Below are 22,522 nucleotides of genomic sequence, written 5' to 3' on the forward strand. Positions count from 1 at the left end.
TGCAAAGAGTCGGACACAACCGGGCAACTGAACGACAACAACTGCTGGGTTAGTTTGTCTGTTGCCTTATTTAGAACACAATGAAGTGCTGTGAAGAGTCTGAACTTAAGTGTGTCTTGATTATCATGGTTTTGTACACTTTTTCTATTTTGTGACTCATGATACAGTTTTGCAAGTTGTGGTTTCTGTTTCAACTTTCAGTCCCTACCCCCTCACATCCTAGTTGCCAGCTGAGCTGATTTTTCCTTAATCAGAAGAACAGTGATAAAATTCCTGTACTCAAGAAGTTCCCAGTTTAGGTTATTACAATATAATCTGATATATGTCATAATAGAGATATGAGTAAGTTGTTACAGAGTTCAGAAGAAAAGACTAACTTTTTTAAACTACCATTTTGTTGAAATCCTACCATATGCAGAGCTCCATTTATAATTATGTACAAGGCAAGTTACATACATTATTATTAATCCTCAGCAACCCTGTGAAATTGGTGCTGTTTTTCTTATTCTTATTTTAAAGTTAGGAAATTGAGATACAAAAAGATTAAATAACCCACTGAAGGTCACCTACCTTAGAAATGATATGTCAAGGACTTTATTAAACATTTGGTAGGCACTGTCCTAGGCACTTTATCCCATCTCCAAAGTAGACTTTTGAAATAACCACTGCTCTTTATCTAACTGTCGAGGGAACCAAGACCTGTGGATGTAAAGTAATTCATCTAGGATGAGAGAGCACGTGACCACATTGTAGAAACAGAATTCAGACCCAAGCAGCCTGGCTTCATGGTCCATGCACATGACCACTTTGTCCGTTGCTTCTCTTGAGCCCTGTCATTGGGCTCTTACATCTTTGTTCTTAACCACTGTACTATTGTACATTCGTTGGCAGAGGAGAAGTCTTACAGAAGGGCTGAGTGTGGGCCAGTGAGGCAAATAAGTAGGATATTTCCAAAGGGGTCAGAGAGATGAGGCTGTGCCATTTTATTTGGAGGAGGGACCTGTACAAAGCCCCAGGGGCAGGAAAGGTTCTGCTCACTTGGGGAACAGTATTTGAAGAACTCTGAATGCATAGGATGGGGAATGGTGGCACCTGGTAGAGACTTGTGTATTGGGACCAGACAGGGACTTCACAGTCGCCTCTCACACTTGACTGAAAGGATGTGCTTCTTAATGCCAGTGTTGGCTCTGAATAACGGTTCTGATCATAATGCCTCCCCAAAGGAAAGAGATTTGTTATCATCAAGGGTACTCATGCTAGAGACAACTCCAAGAGAATGTCCAGAAGTGGGTTAAGCAGAGAGACATTTAGGGGAAAAGTGCTGCTTAGAGATATTCTTATGTCACCACTTTCAATCCGTCCAGACTCCTGAAGAGTAGCTTTTATTTATGGAGTTCTGGGAGCTGACATGCATTTGCTCTTTACATCAACCCATAAAGTAGGTATTTTTCATGTCCCAGCTGTATAGATGAGAGAACTGAGGCTCAGAGGACTCAAGGAATTTGGGCAAGTGGTAGAGTCAAGATTTCAACCTAGTATGTCTGATTCTAGAGCCTGTTCTGCCATATAGCCTCAAGAATCTGTGTCCTTTTAGCTTGTGAGTGTGAATGTTCCAAACACAGTAGGCAGGTAAATGCCTTGGAGAGCTAGCATCAGGAGAGGGAAAAGCAGTGGTGAGACCAAGATGGGGGACTAAGAACTTCATCTACATCCATTCTGTATCAGACCCACCCCTCTCTGCATACATCACTGGGATTTATTAGTTTCCTAAAGAATCTGCCTGCAATGCAGAAGTCCTAGGTTCAACTCTGGGATCAGGAAGGTCCCCCAGAGAAGGGAATGGCAACCCACTCCAGTTTTCTTGCCTGGAGAATTTCATGGACAGAGGAGCCTGGGAATTCCATGGGTTTGCAAAGAGTTACTGCTTGGATAGCAAGAAATAATCCAAAAAACTAAGGCATAAAATTATGATCCCCCTTGGGCAATGGAGCTCCCCTCAGGTTTTCTGGGACATGGGTTCATTAGACAATTAGCGGACGTGTTTATGTTGACCCTTCTGTTACCAACCTAGTGATTTTCTTACTTAACTAATGACTGGTAGCCTCATTAGGAGCTGTAGGCACAGAAAAATCTTCTCTGACTCTGGACAAGTGATGATCTTTGTGAATTTGGGGGTATGGCAGTTCACAGTTTGTTCACACTTTCCACATTCATGCACTTCACAGTTTCCTTCCACAGTGATTTTGGACTTAGCTGTGTGATTTGCTTTGACTGCTGCTGCTGCTGCTGCTAAGTCGCTTCAGTCATTTCTGACTCTGTGCGACCCCAGAGACGGCAGCTCACTAGGCTCCCCCATCCCTGGGATTCTCCAAGCAAGAACACTGGAGTGGGTTGCCATCCCCTTCTCCAAAGCGTGAAAGTGAAAAGTGAAAGTGAAGTCGCTCAGTCGTGTCTGAGCATGTCTTGAGTTGTGTTGCTCTTAGCGACCCCATGGACTGCAGCCTACCAGGCTCCTCCGTCCATGGGATTTGCCAGGCAAGAGTACTGGAGTGGGGTGCCATTGCCTTCTCCATTGCTTTGACTAAATGAGACTAAAGTAAATATGCCGAGATAAATGTGATACAAGTCAACAACTTGAAAAGTGTTGCACATCCTTTTGAACCCTGAGAACCCTGAGGCCACCATGTGAAGAAGTCCCAACTAGATCCAGCCTGCCAACCACCAGATGTGTGAAAAAGATCAAACTAAACCACTCAGCTTCTGCCCAGTCAGCCCATGATGAGAAATAATAAATGGCTTAAGCCACTAATTTGAGGTGGTTAGTTATAGAGTGAACACTAACTGATACAAAGCCCAGCCAACACACAACTGAGGCTTGTAGTTTCTAAAACACATATTTTTCTTATGACACAGATCTAGCTTTCATTCTATCATTCATTCAACCGATATTCATAGTTGATTTACTTGTAAAAGGAGATTCATGTTTGAATGAAATTAAGCTAACTTCTGCCATCAAATGCTGAACAGCAAACCTCTTAGGAACCAGCACATCTCTAGGAATTTACTTGTAAAAGGAGATTCATGTTTGAATGAAATTAAGCTAACTTATGCCATCAAATGCTGAACAGCAAACCTCTTAGGCAAACCTCTTAGGAACCAGCACATCTCTAGGAATCAGAGCTGCCAATATATGTTCCTTCATGGACATATTCTATAGAATGCTCGTGCATCCCAAAGACACAACAGCAAGCACCTACTTTCGGTATCTGTTCAAGAAGCAAATGATCAGGATAGAGAAGCTAAATGATTGAGCTTGAGTCTATGCCTCTCTCTTCCCCAAGGAAGAGGGATTTACTACCAATGTAAACTAGAGAACAGGGCACATCATCACACATAGCACTTCAACAGGAATCAAATTCTGATTCTTTTTCTTTAATAATGACCTTGTTTGCAAGTGATTTTCCAGAAGATGGATATTAACTTAATTTGGGAATTGTATATCCAACAGGCAAATTCAAATCACAAATAAAACACACAAGAACCTAAATAGCCCAAACAAGACCAGTGGAAATTATCTTTGGGGAAGACTTACTGGGAGTCAAAGAAGCAATGATGATCTATGAGAGCTGCTTAGCTGAGAGGTTCTGATAAGGGTCTCTCATGAAGTTTCAGGAAAGATGACTGCTGAGGCCACAATCTTTGAAGCCTTGCCTGGGGCTAGAGAATCTTCTTCCAAAATAGCTGTTCGCAGGAGTCCTCAGTTCCATGCCACGTGGTGCTCTTCATGTGGATGTTTGTGACCTCATGACATTGCAGCTGACATCCCCCAAAGCAAGGAAGCCAAGAGAGCAAGTAGGAGGACACTACATCTTTTATGAATTAGCCTTGGAAGTCTAATACCTTCACTTCCACCATATTTTACTCATTAGAGTCAAATACAGCCCACATTCAAGAGAGAAGGAATTAGGATTCACCCACCCTGGTGGCTCAGCTGGTAAAGAATCCGCCTGCAATGAGGGAGACCTGGGTTCGATCCCTGGATTGGGAAGATCCCCTGGAGAGGGGAACAGCTACCCACTCCAGTATTCTGGCCTGGAGAATTCCATGGACTGTATAGTCTATGGGGTCACAAAGAGTTGCACACAACTGAGCGATTTCACTGTAGAAATAAGATGTATGAAAGAATCTGTGGATGTATTTTGAAGCCATGGCACTACCCTTAAGGCTGGGTGAATACTACATCAGTGATTTCTCCAGGGGCCTCAGTAGAGAATTGGCTGCTTGCCTGCCTTTACTACCTTTGCAGATAGAGACTTTGGTGATGAGTTGATTAATGCCTAACATCTCCCTTTCTAGAAAACAAAATGCATAGATATGTATGTATAAACATAAGTTATACTGATACAAAAGATGTGTAGCACAGAGTTTGCAAATAATAAAGTATACAATACTCTTTATTTTATTATAAATTCCACACAACAAATTGGTTCTCACAAAATGTTTTTGTTGATTTTTGCCAAGTACTTATATCTAACATTTTCTGCATCACTTTCTTACATCTAGACAATCCACCAAACAATACATCAGGCCCAGTCTCTGAGCACTTGCCATTTCCAAATGCTCCCACCATAGCCAATTTCAAGTTACTGACATGGTATCACTAAATGCAGAGCTGGAAAGAAGTTTGCAGTAACACACCATCATACAATATTTTCACCATTCAGATACAATAGATGTAAATAATCTGAGTCACATAAATAATAATAAATTAGAATAATTAGGAGTATATGAGTTTTGAATACTTTTGGGAGTACTTTTTTGCCTTTTTAATAGGATTAATGTAATTTTAAGTTTAGACAATTTTGTTTTTAATAAAATCTGTGTTTGACAACTATATTGCAACCTTCTTGAAAAATTAGCAGTCAGGTTTCATAGGCTGCTAACAGCTGACTCCAGCACACCATTATCTTCCACCATGTGGGGAATTCCCAATGTTTCAACAATCAGAATTGAACACATGAACCGACCAAGAAAAACAACATCTTATGTAAGAAGTGTGAGTAATTTGAAAGAGGAATATCAGCAGAACAAAGTAAATACAACTGATAAAAGAGAAAGTTGAAAACCTGAACTGCTTTTTAAAAGTATCCTTAAAGAGATTTAAATAAAGCAGAAAAAAATAATTTAGTAGATAAATTGAAGAATAAGATGGTCACCACTGAGACACTAATCAGTGATCGGGAACATAGAAATCATAAAAAGACAGGAGAAGTAGCTAGTAATTTTACACAGCACATCACAATCATAGATTATGCTATCATGACAAAGAACAAAATATTTACAGTTATTCAGAACTGTCATGCAAATCGTTGTTTAACTATGCATTTATTTTATATTCCTTCTAACTTCAAAATATGCATATGGTATTTTAAATACATAAAATATTAATATACTAATCCAACACATAGGTTTTATGGTAAAGCTATAATAAATTTAAAAACTAAAGAGGTAGTTTGGGATGGACATGTACACACTGTTATATTTAAAATGGGTAACCATCAAGGTCCTACTGTATAGCACAGGGAACTCTGCTCAGTGTCACGTGGCAGCCTGGATGGGAGGGGATTTTGGGGAAGAAAGGATTCATGTAGATGCATGGATGAGTCCCTTTACTGTTCACCTGAAACTATCATAGCATGTTTGTTAATCAGCTAAACCTCAATACAAAATAAAATTTTAAATAAATAAAAAGTAAGTTAAAAACATTTTTTAATAAAAACTAAAATTGTCCTTTACATACTGTGGTGTATGTAGAAAATTTGTGCCTGTGCAACCAACTTACGTGGCACCATGTTCCGAAATATTAAAGGCACATACTCAATAAAATTTTAAGATTTTATATTGAAAATATGAGTGATATCTTAGCAGAACTTCACAATGGTAAAATTATGGAAAACACAGTTTAGAGTTACTCTTAAACACTGATGTTGCTGCTGCTACGTCGATTTAGTCATGTCCGACTCTGTGCAACCCCATAGATGGCAGCCCACCAGGCTCCCCCGTCCCGGGGATTTTCCAGGCAAGAACACTGGAGTGGGTTGCCAGTTCCTTCTCCAATGCATGAAAGTGAAAAGTGAAACTGAAGTCGCTTAGTCGTGTCCAACTCGTAGCGACCCCATGGACTGCAGCCCACCAGGCTCCTCCACCCATGGGATTTTCCAGGCAAGAGTACTGGAGTGGGATGCCATTGCCTTCTCCCTGGCAAATGAATTAAAGGCATTAACCATGTGCAAGTGTGTTTCTAAATAAAACCAAAATTTACTCTGATATGCTACTACAGCGCCAGCAGAGGGAGCTCAAACGTTTTTGTTTGTCTTTTTTAACTAGAGAAAATTATTTTCTCTTTCAGAACTGCTGGATTCTGAAAAATAATGTAGTTATTTTTCAAATAGTAAAAATGTATTAGTAAAATGAATATCATATTTCTTGTTAATAAACATTATTGAACAATGTATTTTGTATTAATACCACCTATTTCACTTAGAAATCACAGGCAATTAAAATTCTTTCCATTTATTTTTCCAATAGCCTTTACTTAAAAACAATTTTTTACCAAGATATTGTGGACTGAACTAAAATGAAAACCTTCCAGTTGCATATATAGCACATGTTACATAAATCATGACACATTTTAAGTGTAATTCTTCCATATGTAATAGAATATAAACGTGTTTCCATCCACTTAATTCTCAGCCCCTCCACATTCATGGATAAACATTCATTATTAGTTTCTTTATGTATACTTCCAGAATTTCTTTATGAATATACAGATTTACCAATACATATGTTTCATTGTAATCCATTTTTTTCTCATGCAAAAAGCAGCATGTCATACACCCTATTCTGTACCTGACTTTTATTAATATTAGTTTTGTTACTAATATATCTTGGAAATCTTTCCATAAATCTACTTTTTTTTCCACTTGTATAGTGGATAGCAAGTGCATTTTAAGAATGTATCATAATTTATTTACCTGTGACCAGCTGATAAACTTTTTAGTTGTTTTCAGTCTTTTTCTATCGCAAATAATTCTTCAATAATTACCTTGTATACATGTGCCATGTTATATATGTGAAAATTATGCCTGAAGGATTGGATAAAGTCCACAAAGTCGAATTGCTAGGTAAAAGGACATATGAATTTGTAATACTGGATATTGCCATCATGAAGTTTATACCAACTCATATTCCCTCAAGTGCAATGTAGTCATTTTGTTTCAGTTTTGCCAACTGAGTGTTATCAACCTTTTTAATTTTGCCAATCTAATAGATGAAAAATGTATCTAGTTGTAGGTATATTATATGCTTCTCTTATTATGAGTTGAGTATCACTGTTAGAGCTTTTTGTATTTCGCTTCCATGAACTTACTCTTTATAACTCTTTGCTTTATTTTCTTTTGAGTTGTCAGCTCGTTTCTTATTAATTTATAGGCTGTCTCTCTGTAGTAGGGAAATTAACCTTTGTAACATGTGTCTCCACTTTGTCTTTGGGCTTACAGCATTTGTTTGGCATACAAAAGAAAGATACAAACTTCAAGTTATAAAGTAAATAAGTACTTTTTTTAAAAAAGGTAGTTAACATAGCTGTACTCATTCTTCAAAATCTATCTTCCCTATAGAGGGCAGCAGCTAAATTTCTGTTCAAATCTTTTGGCCTTATGTGTGTACTCGTTGCTCAGTCGTGTCTGACTCTTTTCAGCCTTATCTGGACCCTTTTAATCTGTCATGTGCAAATTAAGCTTAGGTTTCAAACTAAAGATTTGAGCAGAGAATTTGGAATTTTCCCTTTCTGGAAGTCTGCTGTATAAGATTTTTTTTCTCTTTCCTTCCAGCTGCAGTAATCACCGCGAATTCATTAATTTGTTTCTTGCTTCTTTAAGCCAGTATAACCGTGGGTTTCCATCCAAGTTTTAACTCCCTCACTGGAGACTACATTCAGGATAAAACTCATCTGTTACCACTTCCTTCAAGTTCTTACTTCCCTCCAGATTCTGCCTGATTTTGGTCACTCTCCAGCTCATTAAGGTAGTTGTTTTCTGAGCTGTTTTTAAAATCATGATGTATATTTGAATGATTACTTTGATGCCCATGCAGAAAATTGGGTTTAGTGAACAAAAGATTGGATGCAGGAAGCCCCGAGTAACAGAATGATGATGTCCTAAAATGGGACAATAATCATGAGAAGGCCAAAATCAATGAGAACATCTGCAATCTCATATTGGTGAGCTTTGTGACTCTGAACAACCACATTTGACCCATCTAAAATGTCCTTCATTGTATAGGAAGGATCAGAAAAGAGGTTGAGGAAGCAGCAGCCAGTATTATTAATTGCTTGTTACCAAAAATAAATGAGGGGAAAAGAAAAGTACTTGTAACTTTAAGCAAAAATATTCCTGTCCCATTTCTCTTCACTTGACAGAAAATAAATTCAGGCATCTCCTGAAGTACCACTGATGTTCAAATGTAGAGTTGCATTATGTCAAGGAGGAATTTTGTCAGCTCCTGGCAATAAAAACCTGACTGCAATGGCTTAAATACCTTAGAGTTTATTCTTTTACATATAAGAAACTCAAAAGTGGGCTATCCATACTGGTAATGAAGTTCTACAATGGCAGCAGGAGTCCTTTCTTAATTCATGGTTTACATCCTCAAGGTCATAAGATGGCCACTGGAATCACAACCATCATATATCTATTTCAGGGAGGAAAAAGTGGACAGGCAAGGAGCAGAACTCCTCCAAGCTTTCTGTTAGTAAGACTCTTCTGATAAATCCTAGCTTATGACTTATGTCTATCATCTCTTTGACCAATACTTTGTTACATGGTCATTCCTACCTATAAAGGAGGTTGGGAAGTACTTTTTAAAAAGTACGCTAAGACAATTGGCACCTTGGATAAAACTGAGATTATGTTACTAAGGATAAAGAAGAAAATGGAAATTGAGTAAGCAACCAGCTGTCTCTGCCACATGTACCAAATGATTTTGCTGGAGCTCTCTCAACCAACTTAAGCCAGTATGCTGCTGCTGCTGCTGCTAAGTTGCTTCAGTCGTGTCCGACTCTGTGCGACCCCATAGACGGCAGCCCACCAGGCTCCCCCGTCCCTGGGATTCTCCAGGCAAGAACACTGGAGTGGGGTGCCATTTCCTTCTCCAATGCATGAAAGTGAAAAGTCAAAGTGAAGTCGCTCAGTCATGTCTGACTCTTAGTGACCCCATGAACTGCAGCCCACCAGGCTCCTCCATCCATGGGATTTTCCAGGCAAGAGTACTGGAGTGGGGTGCCATTGCCTTCTCCATTTAAGCCAGTATATATATATGTGTATATATATATATATATATATGACTGTATATATACATATATATATTAGATTGTGTATATATATACATATATATAAGATATGTATGTATTTATGTATATATTAGATTGTGTATATATATACACACAATATGTATGTATGTGTAAATATATATATATATATGTCTACACATTGACCTGAATTAGCAAACTCTTGTCTCTGTCTAGGCAAACCCAATCTAGGCACTCAAATGATCCCTGGGAAATTTTACTTCCTTTTATCTCTCACCTTTGCTCACCTTTCGTCTCTCAGCCAGCTTAGATGGGCTCTCCCCTCATAGTGGCAAGATAGCTACTAGAAAGACTGAGCTTACATTTTCTCAATTTAGCAATCCCAGAGAAAAAAGATCACCTGTTTCTTACTAATGTTAGAATGAGTCATACGAGGGACTCCCAGGTCCCTTGAAGCACATGTCTATTCCTACCATCACTGTAGATAGAGCATGTGCCACTCTGATTGGCCACATCTGCATCAAGGACCCCATCTTTCTGGGTCAGTCCCGATCAAACCATATGAACTGAGTTGGAGGAGGCATGTTTCCCTAAATTAAACTCAGTTCCAGATATCAGGTAGCTGGGTACCATGCAAGCAAATACAGCAGACCTTGTGCAGAAGGCAAAACTTTGAAGGAAAAACAATAATTTAGGCACTTCCAGTCTAGGAATGAAAAGACAAAATAGACAAAATACTGGTGGTCTATAAATCTCTTGCAGAATTCCTGTTGTCTTCAATAATATTCAACAATACAATGTCTACAGGGAGGAAGTTTACCACAAGCCAAGGCTCGTAATATTTTGAGCATTATGAAAAGCTTTCATAATTCTGAAACAACCACCAAAGTACCAAGAAGATTTTCATAAGTATGCTATTGATAGGAACATTTAATCGTGAGCACTCTCATAATACCTAAATCATGGAGATTCAAAGTGTTGCACAATTATAAAGTAATCTTTCCAACACTCCATAATGAAAAAGATTATGAGGAGAATAAAGCGCAAGGCAATGACCTGTTTTTTTCCCAAGGTCACAAATTGAATCAGCAGCCAACCAACACTGCTGACTTGCAAAATAATATGACTCATTCTGCTCCACATTTCCATACCTTATTTTAGTTTATCACAACTATTGTTCTTTGGGGGCATTTGTGTGTGTGTGAGTGATTGGCAGAAAATGAAAATGGCCGTATGTTTGCAGCTTAGCATCATCTGCCCTAGGGAGATAATAAACAAAAGAGGAGAACACCAAACCTCAAATGAAAGAAGCAAATAGAGCACAGCAAAACACCTATGAAGAACATTTGCAGTAGCTAAAAATAACTGAGTGGAGTGTAAATTAAGGTATCGGAACTTTCAGTATTCAGTATGACAGTGTGTACACTTAGAATTTATTTTGTTTTCTTTTAACATAATACTGCACTTAGAGAAAAGTTTCAAAAATAGTACAGAGAATTCTGGAATAAACTCCACCCAGATTCCTCAAATGTTAACTTTTATTGCACTCACTCTTCTTCATTTTCTCTCTCTTTCCCTCTCTTATGTGTGTGCCCACCCACATCCACACCTGCAACACACACACCTGTGAATCATTTAAGAGTAAGTTTCAGATACAATATTTCTCTCCTGCTATGTACTTTAATGAATATTTCCTAAAACCAAGAACATCTATATAGCCACAGTACAATTTTCAAAATTAGGAAATTAATACTGATAACAACACTCTTACGCACTATACATCACTTACTCAGATTCCACTAATTGTTCAGTAATGTCAATTATAGCAAAAGAAATTGAAGATCATACATCACATTCAGTTGTCATATCTCTTTACTTTCCTTCAGTATGGAAGTCCAGAGACATTCTTTGTATTTTATGAAGCAGACATTTTTGAAGAGTGCAAGACAAGGATTTTATAGAGTGTCCTTCAAATTAAGGTTTATCTAATACTTCTCATGATTAGATTCAAGTTATGCACTTTTGGCAGGACTATGATAGAAATGAGGTTGTGTTCCTCTCAGTGCATTATAGTAGAAGGAATGCGCTGTTGATTTGTCCCGCTACGGTTGAAGTTAATGTTGATCATTTGGCTATCATTTGGCTATCATTTGGCAATGTGGTATCTGTCATTTTCTCCACTGTAGCATTACTATGTTATCTCTTATAATTAATAAATACTTTGTGGAAACATAATTTGAGATTATGTAACTATCTTATTGGACTTCCCTGGTGTCTCAAATGGTAAATAATTCATCTGCAATGGAGGAGACCCGGGTTCATACCCTGGATCGGGAAGATCCCCTAGCGAAGGGAATGGCTACACACTCCAGTATTCTTGCGTGGAGAATCCCATGGACAGAGGAGCTAGGCAGGCTACAGTTCATGGAGTCACAAAGAGTCAGACACGACTGAGTGACTAAGCACACACACAACCATCTTATTACTCCTCAAAAACTTACACACCAGTTTTACCATCTATTGATGACTACTGCCTAAATTGATTAGAATGAATATCTTTTAATTAAACGTGTTTCTAAAATGTATACCAATCATGCATGCTAAGTGTTAGCATACTTACTGGACTCTCATTACATAGGTGCATTCTCATAACCTAAAAAACACTACTATAATAATGAGGAGTTGAGATACATTTTTAATACACCTACTGATGATCTGAGTGTTCAGTCGTGTCCAGCTCTTTGCAACTTCATGGACTGTAGCCAGCCAGGCTCTTCTGTCCATTAGATTTCCCAGGCAAGACTTCTGGAGTGGGTTGCCATTTGTTCCTGTAGGGGATTTTCCCAACCCAAGGATAGATTCTGTGTTTCCTGCATTGGCAGGCAGATTCTTTATCACTGCTCCATCTGGGAAGCCTACTAATGACCTAAGGACCATCAGTTACCATGAGTGATCCTATTAGGGCATGAAAATGTTCTAAAATTGACTCCATAAAGCTACTAATTGAATGATTGAATTATACACCTGAAATGAGTGATTTTATGATATGTAAAATATGCCTCATTAAAGGTATAAAAATAGGAAGACATATGAGTTAAGGAAATAATAAAATGATTTAAATCAGAACACAGAAGCAAATGTCTGTGAAAGCAATTATTCAGTGTCATGATATATATAAATAACAACTTACATCTAAATCAAAGTTTCTTAACCTTCTTTTATATCATGGACTCCTTTGGCCATCTGATAAAGCTGATGGATCCCTACCAATAGCCAAGACATGAAGCAACCTACATGTCCATCAACAGAGGAATGGATAAAGATGTGGTACATATATACAATAACATATTACTCAGTCATTAAAAAGAATGACACAATGCCATTTTTAGAAACATGGATTGACCTAGAGAGTATCATACTGAGTGAAGTAAGTCAGACAGAGAAGTAGGACTATCATATGACATCTCTTATATGTGGAATCAAAAAAGAAATGAAACAAGTGAGCTAGTGAGCTTACAAAACAGGATGAGACTCACAGACTTAGAGAATGAAATTATGATTGCCAGGGGAAAGGAATAGTTAGGGAATTTGGGAAGGTCCTGTACACACAGCTATATTCAAAATGGATAACCAACAAGGCTCTGTTGTATAGGACATTGAGCTCTAATCAATGTTATTATGGCAGTCAGGATGGGAGAGGAGCGTGGGGGCGATAGGCTACATGCATATGCATGGCTGAGTCCCTTCACTGTTCACCTGAAACCACCACCGCATTGTTAATTGGCTATACCCCAATACAAAATTAAAAGTTTAAAGTCTGGAAAAAAAGAATAATGTTTTAATTCAAATATATTTATTTTTTATATATTTATTTTATTTTATATATTTAAATTCAAATATAGTCAGCATTACTTACATAGTTTGCATTTTTAAATTGTAAAATCCATTCCCTCTTTAATCTGATAGCGTACTTTGTGTCTAACTGAGCGCGGGTAACTGCCTATGTGTAGCCAAGTGAGACCATTAAAGCTGCTTTGATGTTAAGACCGCAGGTGAGCTTAAGAGCAATTCAAGGGACAAATGAAAAAAATGTAAATTGGTTGATTATCATCTTTGAAGTTTATGCAGACATTTGTATTGGTACTAAATAACTTGTGCATGGTAAAAATTTGTTGTTGGTAAGTATGAGATAAAAATATTCATCATTTTTGCCTAGCAATGACTGGCCCCTGGTAAGTTTCAGTAAACATTTTTTTAATTAAGTGAAAATAAATGTTTTGAATAATACAATTACAAACAAAATCAATTATATTGAAAAAATTAACTTTTTTGCACTGTAACAATGTATGAGCTTTAAAAATATGCTAAATAATGATACATTTAAAATACAGGCAACTTAAATTTAAATTTTATTTTTGCAAGTTATCAGTGTGAAGCCTGTTGTTACTTAGCATGAATAAGAATGACAAACTTCCTTTGACATGTCCAATGACATCAAGTTTACTTCCAGTTACTGTGATTTAGCTTCGAGTGCTGACAATCCATGTTCTCAAAAACATATTTTCATAACTTTAATTAAAGTTTTAACTGCTTGCTTAACAAAGAATGGAAAGGTTCTCTCAAAAATCTCTAAAGTTGTTTGAGTTTTATGAGGTTACATAGCTTCACACGGAGAAGGCAATGGCACCCAACTCCAGTACTCTTGCCTGGAAAATCCTATGGACGGAGGAGCCTGGTAGGTTGCAGTCCATGGGGTCGCTAGGAGTCGGACATGACTGAGCGATTTCACTTTCACTTTTCACTTTCATGCTTTGGAGAAGGAAATGGCAACCCACTCCAGTATTCTTGCCTGGAGAATCCCAGGGACAGGGGAGCCTGGTGGGCTGCCGTCTATGGGGTCGCACAGAGTCGGACACGACTGAAGTGATTTAGCATAGCATAGCTTCACCACATGGAGGCCCAGAATTGCTCTGCAGTTGGCCAGCCCCACTGCAAGACTGTCTGTGGACAGGGAGGCTGAGAGCTAATACTGCAGTATTTTTGAGGGAGTGATTAGCATAAATGGTATTTTGAGATATATGCAACAACTTCACTGTGATTTGAAAGTCTCTGTGATTTCCATTGGTTATAATGTCACAGGAACTAAAATTTTTTGCCAACATTCATACCTGGGGAACTTTCTAAATTTCAGTTAAATATTACTGAAAATAAAAATATAAATATTTTTTACCCATCAAGACAACAACCTGCTGAATTCTAGCCACAAGAGTTTGAGCATCCAAGAACTTTAGGTTAAGAAGTCTTGATATAAACAGATAAAGTAAATGGAATTTCTATTCCTCACATTTTGACTGTTTGGTACAGTTACGTAATGCCTAAAGACAGCATAAATATATTTATAAAGCCAGGATGTTTTAAGAAAAGAGGAAAATTCCTGGTTTTGTCTATGTTAAACCTGAAGACTCAAAAATAGAAGCCTAACTCTCAGTTTCTTTCAAGATTCTTCCTCATAAAATGTGGTCAAAATACTTAGCGCTGTTAAAAATTATCCAATGGTGAGACATCACTTTCCGCTCTTTCATTTCTAGGCGTTATTCCAGCCTGGGGTTTTTCTGCCTCATCAGTTGTGATAGGAAGAAATTGATCTTTTGTTTCTTATTCTTATTTCCAGTTTGAGGTTACCTTTTTGTTTTTTTCATTTTCATCTAAATTTAGATGTTGAACTCTTCTTAAACTCATTGCAAGCATGAGAAGTCCAATTATTTGTTCTTGAACAGTTAATTCTTTCCCATTACAAACAAGATTCATTTTGCTCCAAAATGTATATCAAGTCCTTTCAATCTCTGAAATAAAAAGATTAGAGATGTTTTCTGCTGCATGCATGCTCAGTTGCTCAGCTGTGTCCAATTCTGTGCAACCCCATGGACTGTTGCCCCCCAGGCTCCTCCATCCATGGAATTCTCCAGGCAAGAATACTAGAGTGGGTTACGACTTCCTCCTTCAGGGAGTTTTCTGCTATCTATATATTAATCAAAAGAAACATTTCTGGAATTAGGAACTGAGATATAATGAAAGTTGAACTGCTGAAAGTCAAATTGTGCTTTAATCTGTGTTATGCCAAGTCGAGTACTTTTAAGACTGTCTTTGAACCTCAGTTCTCTTTACGTGAAAAATGAGGGGTAATGTTATCTAATCTCTAAGGTACTTTATATCGTTGCATTTTCAAACATTTAAAAATTTAACAAGTCAAGATCATATCTGCTGGACAAAGTTGGTGTCCCCTCCCCACCCCACCCCACCCCCCACCCCACCCATCTCCCAGTTTGAACTGGCTGATCTGTCCATTCCTTAGCACTTCTGAGTACCTCTTGTTAGCAACTCAAGCTGTCCTTGACCCAGGAGAACTGCTGTCTTCCCTTCAGAGGATCAGGAGCCTGGAGCAGCCACACCCTGGGGAATATAGCCCCTATTCAATAATTGACTGACAAAAGGCACCAATAATTGACTGACAGAAGGCACCAATAATTGACTGACAGAAGGCCCAAAAGTTGGCCCTCTTCCATAAAAATGAGACCAGAATTTCCCGTAGGACTGGACTTAAGCTAGTGTTCCAATGAGATTATATCCCTGCTAACCGTTTATCCCCTGTACTAACCTGCCTCTCTCACCCATGCTGTCCTGAGATCACTCTCAACTAATCATTTCTCTTCAATGAGAGTCTCCAACTCAGGTTTTGCTTCTAGGGAACTCAATGTAAGATAGCATCTTAGAGTAGGCATTCAGCAAATCTCTATGGACTGACTGAGTGAATGAATGAATGGAATCAATCTGCTTATTATTAATTGTAAAAGTTATAGACCAAGGCTGAGAAAGCTTCGTATAGTTTTTAGCAATAATTATGTATTGGCAATCTTTCCTAGCAAGTACTATGGCTATGTCTGCCTGTAAATTTGCCTCTCTTCATTTCTGATAAAATTAATTCATTTCCAGAAAGAGCTTCCCCCAAATGATTTTTCAGTATTCAACAGAGGATGCGCCATTTTTAACCCTAACCATTGGACCAAGTGATCAAAGTCATGAACTCAATATAATGGAGAAAAGGAAAACTGAAGCTCATATCCCCAAAGTTCAGCACCTTTGATTATTTATTTCTAATGCAAGGGGGTACATTATCAATGTATTAGCAATACAATATTAAGAATGTATGAGAAGACGATGCAGTAAGTGCCTAAGTGCGAGCTAACTTTCAATTATTCAGTGACAGAGTTGAGTAATGTAGATGTGTGGGATGGGAACGGATTATACATCTTGTACCAAACTGCAGAGAACAGACAAAACTCTAACTTATCAACACATCTTCATATATCAACTAATAAGACAGGTGTTTTTTTTCCCCAGTGGAAAAAAAAAAAGCAGTGTGTTAGTTTTGAAACATTGTACTGGAAAGAAATTTCCTGTAATTACTCCTCAGAACAATTGCAAATACAAGAGTTGCGCCTATTTTGTAAGAAAAGTAAAACCCCAGATAGCATCATTTGGCTTCTGGCTCCACTGATGCGTGGACCCTGTCTCTACTCAGTTCTAGCTGTCAGTTCCCTGGCCTCAGATTATCATCTGTGAGTATTCAGTTGTTAGTGAACACCTATTTGGAGATCTTAAAGACATTCTCAGTTAAATGTAGTATAAAATTTACTATTTGCTTTTTTACTTTTTGTGAAAGTGCAGCTGAGCAGAAAAAAAAATGGTTTTCTTTAAAATTTGTTCATGGCTAAGGAAATGGCAACCCACTCCAGTGTTCTCGCCTGGAGAATCCCAGGGACAGGGGAGCCTGGTGGGCTGCTGTCTATGGGGTCGCACAGAGTCGGACACGACTGAAGTGACTTAGCAGCAGCAGCAAACTGCATTTACATGTTATTGTTATGGTTTTTCCAGTAGTCGTGTATGGATGTGAGAACTGGACCATAAACAAGGCTGAGCGCAGAAAAAATGATGCTTTTGAATTGTGGTGCTGGAGAAGACTCCTGAGAGCCCCTTGGACTGCAAGGAGATCAAATCCGTCAATCCTAAAGGAAATCAGTCCTGAATATTCATTGGAAGGACTGATGTTGAAGTTGAAGCTTCTATACTTTGGCCACCTGACGGGAAGAGCGGACTCACTGATGCTGGGAAAGATTGAGGGCAGGAGGAGAAAGGGGTGGCAGAGGATGAAACAGCTGGATGGAACACCAACTCAATGGACATAAATTTGAGCAAACTCCAGGAGATCATAGAGAACATAGGAGCCTGGTGTGTTGCAGTCCATGGGGTTGCAAAGAGTCGGACATGACTCAGCGAGTGAACAACAGCACATGTTATTGTGGGGCTTTATATAGCACAGCGCAAAAAAAAAAAAAAAAAAAAAAAAGGTATGATTTGTTTTAGCCTAGCATACAGTGGGCATGTATTCCAAATGTGGGGGAAAAATGTTGAAAATCCTGGTATCCATTTTCTAGGGCTGTTATAACAAAGTAACACAGACTCAGTGGCTTAAACAACAGAAATTTATTTCTCACAAAATAAATTTATTTCTGGAGGCTAGGAAGCCCAAGATCAAGTTGCAATTTGTCAGCAAGTCTGGATTTTTCCCCAAGCCTCTCTCCTTGGCTTGCAGACATCCATCTTCCCACTGTGTCCTGGAGGGGTCTTTCCTTTGTAACTGTGTCTGTGTCCTAATCTCTTCCTATAAGGACCGCAGTCATGTTGCATCAGTGCCCACCTTATTCCACCTTGAACCTCCTTGAAAGGCACTATCTCCAAATACATTGAGGTACTGGAGATAGGATTTCAGTGTAAGAATTTGGGGTGGGGGACATAATTCAGACAATAATGCTCCTTTGTATTGGTCTTATACATTTATAACTCTGGCTTATATACTAAGAGAAAGCAAAAATAAGTACTTAAATTATTTTAAAATAAGAGTTATGAATTATGGAATCACTTTTTTCCTGGCCATTTGTTTGGAGAATTATGTGTACTAATTAAAGTTCAGTCATTGTCATCAGCTATATTTTTGCTTTGGTTTTATTTTTTCTCTTCTTTTGCTAGTTCCTAAATTCAAAACTTACATTATTGATTTGAGACTTTTCTTCCCTTTTCATATAAATATTTAATGCTATAAATATCCTAGTAAGCACTGCTTTAGCTACTGTCCCTCAATTTTAAGATTCGTTGTATATTAAGATTATTAGCCCTGTTGTCTATATTATGTATCAACATTTCTCCCAACTTTCAATTATACTTTGACTTTTTTATGGTTTTCTTGTCATACAAAATTTTAAAATTTATGTAGTCAAATTTATTATTTTCTTATTGCTTTTGGATTTTGAGTCATGATCAGAAAGTCTTTCATTGCATGGAGGTTGAAGAGGACTTCATCTATTTTTCCTTTAGTACTTTCATGTTTTTTTTTTAATTTATGCATAAATTCCTAATTTATTTGGAGTTTATTTTTGTTTATGTGTGGGATATTAATCTAATTTTATCTTTCTACAAACAGCTACCCAGCTGTCCCAGCACCACATACTAAAAAGTCCATCTTTAACCCAGAGACTTGAATAGGCATCTTTCTCATGTACTAAATTTTCATAAATATTTGGATCTAATTTTGGCTAGTCCGTTATATTTCACTGGCTTGTTTGTCTATTCATGTGCCAGTACCACATGGCTTTAATTATCATGGATTTGTATGCACTAAGTGTTTTAATAATTGGTAGAGCTAGTTCCTGGGGTTCCCAGGTGGCACTAGTGGTAAAGAATCTGCCTGCCAAAGCAGGAGATAGAAGAGATGCAGGTTCAATCCCTAGGTCGGGAAGATCCCCTGGAGGAGGGCACGGCAACACACTCCAGTATTCTTGCCTGGAGAATCCCATGGACAGAGGAGCCTGGTGGGCTGCAGTCCATGGAATCGCACAGAGTCAGCCATGACTGAAGTGACTTAGCATGCATGCACGCAGGGCTAGTTCCCTGGTAGTGTTTCCTTTTTCAGGGTTTCCTGGCTACTCTTGCTGTTTATTTTTCTATACGAACTTCAGTATCAGGTTGTATATCTCCACAAGAGCTTACTAGTATTTAATCTTGTTAAATTAAGTCCCAAATTTAGGGTCTAAATATTTTAATATCCTAACTCATTCAATTTATTCTATATCCCTTCCAATTTTATTTCATCATAGATTTGATGAAATAAATCTCTAATCATACCCACTCCAATTATATCATGATCCATGCCACTTACCACTGTGTGATACAGTAGTGGGCCAAGAATACTCTTTTGTATTAATACATTAGACATGTCCTTCTCAGGTGACACTGACCAGCGAATCTTTTGAAAATGGGTGTTCAACTATTTTCTAATCCAAGCCATCCATTTAATCCGTATTTCCCCAAATGTTTCACAGCATTTGTCAAATGTTCTACTATGGTTCAAGTCACCCTTGATCTAAGCCATTTTCGCTTTTTGCTCTAAAAACAAACATTAAAATAGTCCTCTCTTTTAGGAAAATGTATGAAGCCAGAGGCCTAGAAGCAGTTGGCCTAACTGATTAGTACATGTATTCGGCTGGCCAAAGAGTTTGTACAGGTTTTTTTCATAGGATGTTATATCTGAATGAACTTTTTGGCCAATCCAACAAAAATTCAATTATAGTTCCAGTTTAGGAGAAAAAACTACCTTGAAGATAAGGAGTCTGTCTTAGGGAATACACTTATCCAAATACTTTGAATCCGAGACTTGTACGGTACTCTCTACTCCCCTACATAGCAGTAGAGACCAAGAGGTAGAAGTAGGAGCAGCTTCTCTTTCTGGTCTGCCTAATAATCCACTTACAGAATCTTTGCCTCCTGTGCTAGCAGTTTTGAGCTCCACTGGTTTGGGAGTCTTAGTTCTCAGGAAAGAATGATTCCACCAGAAGACAAAATAATGGTTCCATTGGACTGAAAGATAAGATTTCCACCTTGTCATTCAAAGGTGACAGGAAGAAAAAAAGGCACTCAACTGCCTGGTATAAGTGATCTCAATTCCTCAGGGGAAGTTGGGTTGCTACCACACATAGAGGCTAAGAATACTTTATCTGGGATCCAGGAAATTCCTGGAGGCTCATTACTTGATGGCTCAGATGGTAAAGAATCTGCCTGCAATGTGGGAGACCCAGGTTCGATCCCTGGGTTGGGGAGATCCCCTGGAGAAGAGAAAGGCTACCCACTCCAATATTCTTGCCTGGAGAATTTGATGGATAGAGGACCCTATAGGGTACAGTGACCCCCAGGGGGTCACAAAAAGTCAGACATGACTTAGTGACTGAACAACAACAAAGGGAATATTAGACTTTGCCAGGAGGGGGCACTAGTGTGCCCCTCTAGGCAATACCTTCAGTAGGACACTTCCCTTCCTTTCCTTCCTAGCCTACTGTGCAGAGGAGCTCAGTCATATCTTGAGGCCATGATCTCCCTACCACATGCCTGAACAGCTCTGCTCTGACCTGCCTTCACCTTCTGGCAAATGATGTATCACTTCCAGCCCCTCACCACCTCCAGCAATGGTGAGCTCCTTCCACAGACCAGTGCCAGCCTGTACTCAGACCACTTCTTGGGCTGCACGGCAGGCTGTGTTACTATAGTAGCTGCTTTCTCTCTGAAAAGGCTCAAATCCTAGCCTGGGGTGGTGGCAGTGGGGGTAGGGGAAGATCTCTTGGTACTTAGTTCCTTTACTGTCTGTTTTCACAGCTTACGGATATTAGCTTTATTTTTTTGCATCCGACATTGCTGGACTCCTTTTACTCAGTTTAGTAGACGACCACCTTCTATTATTGAACAATTCTTTATATCGAACTTTTCCTGTTTAAATAATTGGTGTGGTTTCTGTCTCATAACTAGACCCTGACTCATAAACCCATTGAGAAGAAAATTACTTATTTTTTTCATCAAGTAAATTACCTTTTGCTCATTGGATTTACTAGGGTAGAAATAAATGTCCTAAAATAGATTACATTTTGTTTTACAGAGTACTTTCTGTTCTCTAAGCTCCTGTCCCCAAAATGAAGAGGATGTGCTATGGAACCTGATGTTATCTATTATGAAATACACAATAGGAACCTTTGTGCTTGACTAAGTGTTAAAGTTCTGTGAAGCATTGTTGTAAATAATTGCCTAGAGTCACTATATAATAGCTAGAGTGAAAATTGTTGATGGTTCATAAATTGTATCAGTTGGTACAAATGAGTCAGCAGCAAGTTCACTAAGTTTTCTCTTTTTAGGTCTTTTATTTTGAGCACTATAAAAAGCTCATTGTAACTCTCAGTGGTTAGAAAAAAATGACATTCTCTGCGGCAGATCCTTTTAACAGAACAGTTTGTGACTGATCCCTGAAATCTAAAACGCAGTGCAAAACTGGGGGTAGCTTTTTTAAAGAAAAAACCTTTAATACCTAACAGTCAAGACAGAAACTGGGCCCTGAAATTAGGCTGAGTTCCCTACTCCCATTAAAGCAAGCTGATAACTCTAGCTGACATTCCAGGAAAGTGTTTCTGAAACTTTAATTGGTCCAGTGTCACCTGGTGGGCTTGTTAATACACAGATTGCTGGATCCCAGTCAGAGTTTCTGATTCAGTACATCTGGGGCAAGAACTGGGGATCTGCACTTCTAATCCATTCTCATGTGCGGTAGGAGAAGAGAGCGACAGAGGATGAGATGGTTGGACGGCATCATCGACTCAATGGACATGAGTTTGAGCAAGCTCCAGGAGATAGTGAAGGACAGGGAAGCCTGGCATGCTGCAGGCCAAGGGGACCCAGAGAGTTGGACATGACTGAGCAACCGAACAACTCAGGACTTACTTCCTATGTTCTCCCATTATTAATCATATTTTTCTCTCTTTCCTCTGATTTAACCCCAAACTGTTCACACTTGCTGTTAGTATCCTGAGATTCATATTTTGGTACTATATTTTGCCTTCAATTCCTGTACCTCTTCATCTTTCTTGTTTAGTTGCTAGGTCGTGTCCCCATGGCCTGTAGCCTATCAAGCTCCTCTGTCCATGGGGTTTTCCAGGCAAGAATACTAGAGTGGGTTGCCATTTCCTTCTCTGGGGGATTTTCCCAACCCAGGGATTGAACCTGCATCTT

General features: G+C 38.5%; 1 long non-coding RNA gene across 1 annotated transcript in view; it reads left to right on the forward strand.

Moving 5' to 3' along the window:
• Positions 1 to 22,522, forward strand: part of LOC139186221 (uncharacterized) — a 52,893-nt gene that overhangs the window by 12,198 nt on the left and 18,173 nt on the right. Inside the window, exon 3 of the long non-coding RNA XR_011569777.1 lies at positions 17,300 to 20,940. This is a non-coding gene — a long non-coding RNA (uncharacterized lncRNA). The remainder of the gene's footprint in view (positions 1 to 17,299; positions 20,941 to 22,522) is intronic.

This window comes from Bos indicus, chromosome 12, assembly GCF_029378745.1.
Source record: "Bos indicus isolate NIAB-ARS_2022 breed Sahiwal x Tharparkar chromosome 12, NIAB-ARS_B.indTharparkar_mat_pri_1.0, whole genome shotgun sequence".
Taxonomy (NCBI): Eukaryota; Metazoa; Chordata; class Mammalia; order Artiodactyla; family Bovidae; genus Bos; species Bos indicus.